Source organism: Trematomus bernacchii, unplaced genomic scaffold, assembly GCF_902827165.1.
Source record: "Trematomus bernacchii unplaced genomic scaffold, fTreBer1.1, whole genome shotgun sequence".
Taxonomy (NCBI): Eukaryota; Metazoa; Chordata; class Actinopteri; order Perciformes; family Nototheniidae; genus Trematomus; species Trematomus bernacchii.
In genome coordinates, this window is record NW_022987690.1 from 384,458 (window position 1) to 392,476 (window position 8,019).

Here is an 8,019-nt window from a genome sequence, read left to right on the forward strand (position 1 = left end):
ATAATAACACAGATACTGTACCGTAACAACTCAGAACTCTGGGTATTTTCTATCAGAAGGTTTTATGAAGAGAAATGACAGAAAGGAAGTGGGGATTGAAAATAAAACCTCTTTTGTTCCATATTGCCATAGAGGTTGTGTGTGTGTGTGTGTGTGTGTGTGTGTGTGTGTGTGTGTGTGTGTGTGTGTGTGTGTGTGTGTGTGTGTGTGTGTGTGTGTGTGTGTGTGTGTGTGTGTGTGTGTGTGTGTGTGTGTGTGTGTGTGTGTGTGTGTGTGTGTGTGTGTTTGGGGGGGGGGGGGGGGGCGACTGACTCTGGTGGATTCAGCCACTGCAGGACTGTAAAGCTTGTCTTCCTCAGATAGTATTTTGACCTGAATATGTACAAAAGAGAGAACAAGTTATTATCTATCAACCATGTGTGTTTCAGTGTAGATCTATGGCCATATGAAGTAGCTCATCATCCCCAGCTGGAGACAGGCGGGGCGTCTGCAGAGTGCTGCTGGGCTGATACCTGCCATGTCAAGATAGAACAACATGTTCCTTTCCTGTCAATTTTGATTTGAAGACTGTCATAATGTCATATTTACTCTGTTTGGTGCATGTATGGTTGTTTTCTTTATGAGGGGAGGGTCCCAAGTCTGCCACGTAAATGCCAACATGAGACAAGTTCAATTTTTGCAAACAATTAAGTGTAGCCTCCCGTCCCGTTCCCAGTTCCCCGTCACCCGTCCCAGTCCCAGTCCCCATCCCGTTCCCCGTCCCCGTCCCCGTCCCAACAACATCATCAATCTCAATGTCTGTGTATTTTTTGCCTTCACACCTTCTGAGCACCCATAGGCCAAGGTTACTGTGTGACCACACTCTTGTCAACTTGATCGCAGATATTCTGTAAAAGTGGAGCTAACATGACATAACAATCAGAATCAAGGAATAATCCCAATATTCTCATTTACAAGTTTATTTTCTATCCAGGGTTACTGCGTCTTTAGCCACATTGAGCTCAATGATTTTATACCTTCATTTTTAATATCATTTAACTTTGGAAAGGTGGCAGGATACCCCAGATGTTTAAAGACGGGGGTCCATATGATGACATTAATTTGCCATTTACTATTTGTAGTGCTTACTAATCACATGTTTGTTTCCCCCTTGTTTTCTCTCAATCCTGCCAATGATAAATCGTAAAAAAATACTTTGCTTTCACTAAGAGTACAATCAACCTTAAAGGTGTATGTTGAAGGCTGGGAGACTAGTAAGATCCAGCTTACATCGGGGGATTCTTTAGCAAGTTATAATGATGCATTTACAACATGAATTATGTGTTATCATATATAGTGATTGTAACATAAGAAGATTAAGAGCTCACAATGCAATACAGTGTGCATGCTCTACCCACAGCATGTCACAGATCTCTGACTTAAAGGGGCACTTCCACTTATTTCATATTAACCTTCTATTAGTTGGGACACAACAAAAATAATTGTAAAAAGTGGAATCAACAAAGACTAAAATATTCTGAATTGTAGTCCTACACCTCCATAATGCAACTCCATAGTATTCTTGATGAGATGCAGCCTGGCTGACAACATGTAAACAACTCTCCGTCCACATTCTCAGTTTGGATCACCAGACTTGTGTTAACACTGTGTGGTCTTCAGGCCTCGGCCAGGAGACTCTTGCAGCCTTCACTCTGACATCACCAGGGTTATTTTTCACACTGGACAAAGTCTCTTGCAAAAGCACCATTGACAGTTAAGCGTTTCTTGGTGTACAGTGGGCGGAGTGCCCCTTTATATGATGTCATACTGCTCCCCTGGATCAGTGTCTGGCTGTAGGGTCTGTACTGTCTTCAAGGGCTTACTTCGTGAAGAAAAATCATTTCCCCCAGTTTTTCTCATTGGCTTTGGATTGGCTCGAATGATTGACAAATAGGGTGATGTTAGCAATGACAGGGTAATGAGGGTCAGGCTCCCCAGCATCGAAGGCCCTTTTCAGAGGGATCCAGCCATGTGGCTTTCTCACCAAAGGATTCAGTCTCCAGCTCCACATAATCACTCTAAACAAGCCTTTCTTATTATCTATAATTCTCCAAGGATCTAACAAACAGAAATATTTCTGTCACTATACTCAGTCCTTTGGTTGTGATGGCAGGTAAAAAAAATTGAAGATCTCTTTGAAGCTATGTGCCTTGTTCCGAAGTTGCATTAATATGACAAAAATATATAGATAACTCATAATAATTATAATAATACTAATATCCAGGAACTTCATTAGGGTCACATGCAATTCTTCTTTAGTTTGGCCTCCTTGTTTGTATCATGGCTGGGAGAATGAAATGATCTCGGTTCTGATCCCTACCAAGAAAACATCTCTGCAGCAACATCTTCTGTGTTTAGTTTTTTACGTATGTGTGATTAGTTTTCATCCAGGAAATAGGCTGCTTCCTAAAGCCTGTGACCTGCGTGGTCGGGATGCCTTTTAAAATGTCATGAAAACGTGGAGATGTGTTCTGTCCTCTGCAGTGAGAGCTGCTCCATTGTTGTTGTCAGCCTGGGATGGAAAACAGTATCTTCCTGCTGAGGGAAATAATTTGAAGGGATAAATCGCAAGTTTTACGGATGGCATTTCCAACCTTTTATTCATCTGCTTTGTATCATACTGTTCTCATGTTAATCATTATTTTCTTACAAGCTAACATATTGTTTTGTTTGAGCAAATTCAATAAAAATTGCTATACAAGACTAGAAGTTGTTTCTTTTTAAATAATATTTACTGTTAGCTACATTTTTCAGAATTGTATGAATAATATCTAACATCATTAGAACATGTAACTTGTTTATAATTTTTTTAGTGACAACTAAATAGAGCTCCATAAATAACTGACTGAATGCACTGTCTCCTAGAGTCTGTGAAGTCTAACTCAGTAATATCAATATATTTATATCTACTGCTAGCATTAGCCACCAGAAGCTACAGGTCATACTCACTGTTTCACAGCCTATGGTCATAATAAATAGACCAAGTGCTGCTGTAGCATCAATAGCCCTGACAGTATGTGATTGAGAGGGTAAAAGGTGAGTAATACAGCGTATGAATTAAACTTTTCATTTATTTGAGAAAGATTGTGTTCTTACTTCTTTAAATAGTCAAATGTCTCACTTTAGAATAGAATAGAATAGAATTCCTTTATTGTCATCGCACCAGGTACAACGAAATTTAAAAAAGCAATCCTCGCAGTGCATTTCCACATAATACGAACAAATATATATCTATATAAACATATACACACATAAACATATGCTCACACATCCATACCAACATGCATACATGCCCGCACATAATTTAAATACAGTTTACAATATAAAAAACACAGGGATGATATTTGGCATCTCTGATGTCGATCAGTTAATAAATTAATAAAACTATTCAAAAGTAGTGCAGTTGCAAATTGTTACTGTGTGTGAGCTAGTTCAGCATTTGACGGTGTTCAGTTCTCGTATGGCTCTGGAAACAGTTTTTCAGTCGGTTTGTCCTTGATTTAATTGACCTGTAGCATCTACCGGAGGGCAGAAGAGCAAACAGGAAGTGTCCAGGGTTGTGAAGAGTGCAATTATTTTGCCTGCTCTGTTGAGGCAACGTTGGCTGAAGAGTTCCTCCAGAGAAGGCAGTGAGCAGCCGATGACCTTCTGGGCTGTGTTGATGACCCTCCGAAGGGCTTTCCTGTCCTTTCTGAGCAGCTGGCACACCACGTGGTTAGGCAATATGCCAGCACTCTCTATGGAGCAGTGGTAGAAAGACACCATAAGCTTCTCCTCCAGGTTGTTTTTCCTGAGGATCTTCAGGAAGTGGAGTCGCTGCTGGGCCTTTTTCACAGATGTTGTGGTGTTGATAGACCAGGATAGATCTTCAGCAATGTGTGTGCCGAGGAACCTGAAGGCGGGAACCCTTTCCACACAGTTGCCGTTGATGTACAGTGGATCTGGTGTTGTGCTGTTTTTCCTGAAGTCTATAATGAGTTATTTTGTTTTTATGGAGTTCAGAACAAGGTTATTATCTGAACATCACACTGCCAGTCTCTGGATTTCATCCCTGTAGGCTGACTCATCTCCTCTTGTGATCAGTCCAACCACAGTTGGGTCGTCCGCGAACTTGACGATGGTGTTGGTGGGGTGGGTGGGGGCACAGTCATAGGTGTACAGGGAGTAGAGCATGGGGCTCAGCACACAGCCTTGTGGTGAACCGGTGCTGAGTGTGAGGGTGGAGGAGAGGTGAGGGCCTATTCTCACTGTCTGGGGGCGGTTAGTTAGGAAGTCCTTAATCCATTGGCAGATGTTTGGGGAAAATCCTAGGTCAGATAGTGTTAGTGGTTCTTGAACCCCGAGAGCAGGAGAGACTGAAAAGAGTCAAGGCAAGCTTATAAAAGTTAACAGCATTTAATACACAAAGATGCGGTGGTATACAAATGAAATGTGCACGTGGTGGTTTCCCCCTGCCAGCTGTTTGGATCCCGTCCGCGATGGGTCAGCTGGGGCAAGGAGAGAGAGAGATCCTTCTTGTGTCTCCCGGGGGTCCTTCTCAGGTCGACTATTTTCATTTCCTCGGTCCTCGGTCCTCGGTATCACCGGAAGTTGATTTGTCTGCGCCATCTTGAGTAGCGTCCCATGGCTCTTATTTCTGCCGGAGGACCGAGGATCGAGGAGCGAGGAGGCGATAATGGAGGAGCGATAACCGAGGAACCACCAGACCATCCTCCGGTGAAATCCTCAGATACTCTCCACGCCCCCTTACTGTGTATCGCTCACTGATTGGACGATGCAGCGCATGCACTGATATGATGCTTCTTGACATGAGAGCAAAGTTTCCCAGCGGAGTGGAGAAAAACACATGAAACTCACGGGACTCACTCCTCAGTTTATACTGTGTTTTGTTTCAATGAATGCATCATTCAGTTACAAATATGTGATATATTTGAACAACAAAGTGGTCAAAAATTATTTTATTCATTTATTGGAAACATTTTCATGATCGCTTTTTCGTTTTACATTTTCATTTATTGTCATTTCCATTCAGTCAGTCATTAAGTGCTATTTAACATGTTCATTTGCTACATATCCACACAAACTAAGTGTGCAATCCAATGAATGTTAATCTAACTGGGTTTTGATAGATAACATATATCTCTTTTTCTTCTCTGAATTATTTTATTTCTATTGTGCACTCTAATCAATATTAATCCAACTATTTGTTCGTTTATACATTTTAAGAATGGCGTTTATCTTTTTTGAGAATGAGTTCTTGTTTTATTTAATGTATTTAGGTCTACAACAGATGATACAATGTTTGTGTCAGTAAATGTGTACTAACAGAGGCGGGGGGTGTTTGTGAAAATAACGGGGACAGAGCTGCTGTCAGACGAACAGCTGTTTATTAATATGGAATAATTTAACTGGAGTTTGTTATCCTTTAATTTTGCTTGATTAATTATATTGCAGGTTGTGGGTAACAGCCAGTCCATGGTAGCAGCACGGGAACAGCTTATTCCTCTGAACTTGTGTGCTTTCCGTTCAAAAACTGCAGGAACCCTAAACACAGACACAACCCCCTTCCCTTTGTGGTGTATCACAATGCACAATCTCAACTATTGTAACACGATAATAAGTAGAGCAATCCTTCCTCAAAGTAAATCTTGTCTTCCAGTATTTTTCACGAGTCCAGTATAGTATTTAACGAGACCAAGGTAGCAAGAACTAGTTTATCTTTGTTTTATATATAATTCCAAAGCTGGTAAAGACCTTTCAAATTTAGCAATAATAGTCATATAAGAAAAGTACTGATCTAATAACAGAGATTTGTTCTTGAATCAACTTTTTTATGGAAAATGTTGTATGTAATTGTTCATTTTAAATAAAATGAAAGACATTCACAGTTAATGTAATTAGATATACATTTATTAATGCCATACATTTTTAAATGTAATTAGATATACATTATTAATGCCATACGTTTTTGCATAAATATTTATTCAGTATGATAGCTGTCTAACAGAAGTTAAATCCATTTCTCACTTATTCTGACAATGTACTTAACCCCAAATAAAAGAACCCAATAGAAATAGTTGTTAAATAATAGTGAAGTCACGTTGTAATAACAATAACTCATCTCTCTCGGTTTTTTGAGTTTTTTTTGTGTGCTTTGCCAAAAGCCACTGTGTCAAGTGTCCTAGTGGGTTGCCGTACGGAGTTGTCCAATATGGCGGACCATCTCGCACATGCGCAGTACCGATCGGGCAGGTGAACGGATCGGGTAGTGACCATGGATGTATAATAAGAACTGGATACAGCGTGGGAGGCGGGGCCTCATTCATTCCTATGAGAGTTGCTCATTCGCGCATGATGATAAAATGGCCCAACTTTTGAGAGAGCGAAACGTCACAGATTACCCGGCATGCCTGAGAAGTACCCGTATGTGCGCTCATAGCGCATGCGCAACTTTAACCATGCCCCCCAAAATGCTCGTTCACATCAAGCACGTCAATTTGCGTACACGTAACAACACCGCACGTTCATGACAGCATGGTAATGTTTGTTATGATAGATTTGATATTAACGAGGCGGCAGTTAGCAGCTAGCGGTTAGCTAGTAATTATGCTAATTTACACATCAATCGTTATGTACTTTTATATTACGCTGTAACAGGATCTAGTGATATCCAAGCAACAGAGCTTCATTTAGCATGAAAGAATTATTGCACTGTATATATATATATATATATATATATATATATATATATATACACAGTGCAATAAGCTTCTTAGTGCAATAAGAAGCTACAGGGACGTTAATCTATGTCGGTAATATTAACTTTATTTAATACAACATTTACGGTACAAGATTTAATCATACAGCCCATGTAGTATAATATTTTACAAATGATGAATTACAGCAAACATGTGCAATATATCCATTATTACAGCTCCGTGGGCTGGCAGTAAGGCGATATGGGTCCGTTCTTATTGTGCATCCATGGGTAAAGATAAACTCATGTAGTGCTGAACACGTAACATGAACGTGCCGGGCGGCGCGGTCCCGTGGGTTAGATGCGCGTTCATAATGCAGAGGGAAATAACTCTCAGAATAACGTTATTAGCACATTTTACAACTTGAGGAACGAATGTTTTTAATAAGGGCTATACAAGTGTTCATACTGGGTAGTTTATTTAGTTTAAAAAAAATTATCCAACGATTTACAGACCACTCTTTCCCCATGTAAGTCAATGGGAAAAAGTGTTTCCGGGCCTGGCAACCAAAAGGAAGTGTAGTACCGCCGTTTGGCCAGCACGAATATTTTCATCAGAGTCCGGCGCACTTCCTGGGGGCTTGGTAGTGACCAAGCCCCCAGGAAGTGCGCCGGACTCAGATGAAAATATTCGTGGTGGCCAAACGGCGGTACTACACTTCCTTTTGGTTGCCAGGCCCGGAAACACTTTTTCCCATTGACTTACATGAGGAAAGAGTATGGAAAAAAAGAGTGGTCTGTAAATCGTTGGATAATTTTTTTTAAACTAAATAAACTACCCAGTATGAACACTTGTATAGCCCTTATTAAAAACATTCGTTCCTCAAGTTGTAAAATGTGCTAATAACGTTATTCTGAGAGTTATTTCCCTCTGCATTATGAACGCGCATCTAACCCACGGGACCGCGCCGCCCGGCACGTTCATGTTACGTGTTCAGCACTACATGAGTTTATCTTTACCCATGGATGCACAATAAGAACGGACCCATATCGCCTTACTGCCAGCCCACGGAGCTGTTAATAATGGATATATTGCACATGTTTGCTGTAATTCATCATTTGTAAAATATTATACTACATGGGCTGTATGATTAAATCTTGTACCGTAAATGTTGTATTAAATAAAGTTAATATTACCGACATAGATTAACGTCCCTGTAGCTTCTTATTGCACTAAGAAGCTTATTGCACTGTGTATATATATATATATATATATATATATA

At 40.3% G+C, this 8,019-nt stretch overlaps 1 protein-coding gene across 1 annotated transcript in view; it reads left to right on the forward strand.

Moving 5' to 3' along the window:
* The window catches only part of enah (ENAH actin regulator), a gene marked incomplete in the record, with an annotated part of 176,162 nt that extends 175,988 nt beyond the window's left edge, over positions 1–174 (forward strand). The window contains 1 exon segment of the mRNA XM_034138311.1: positions 1–174.
* Positions 175–8,019: the final 7,845 nt, after the last annotated feature.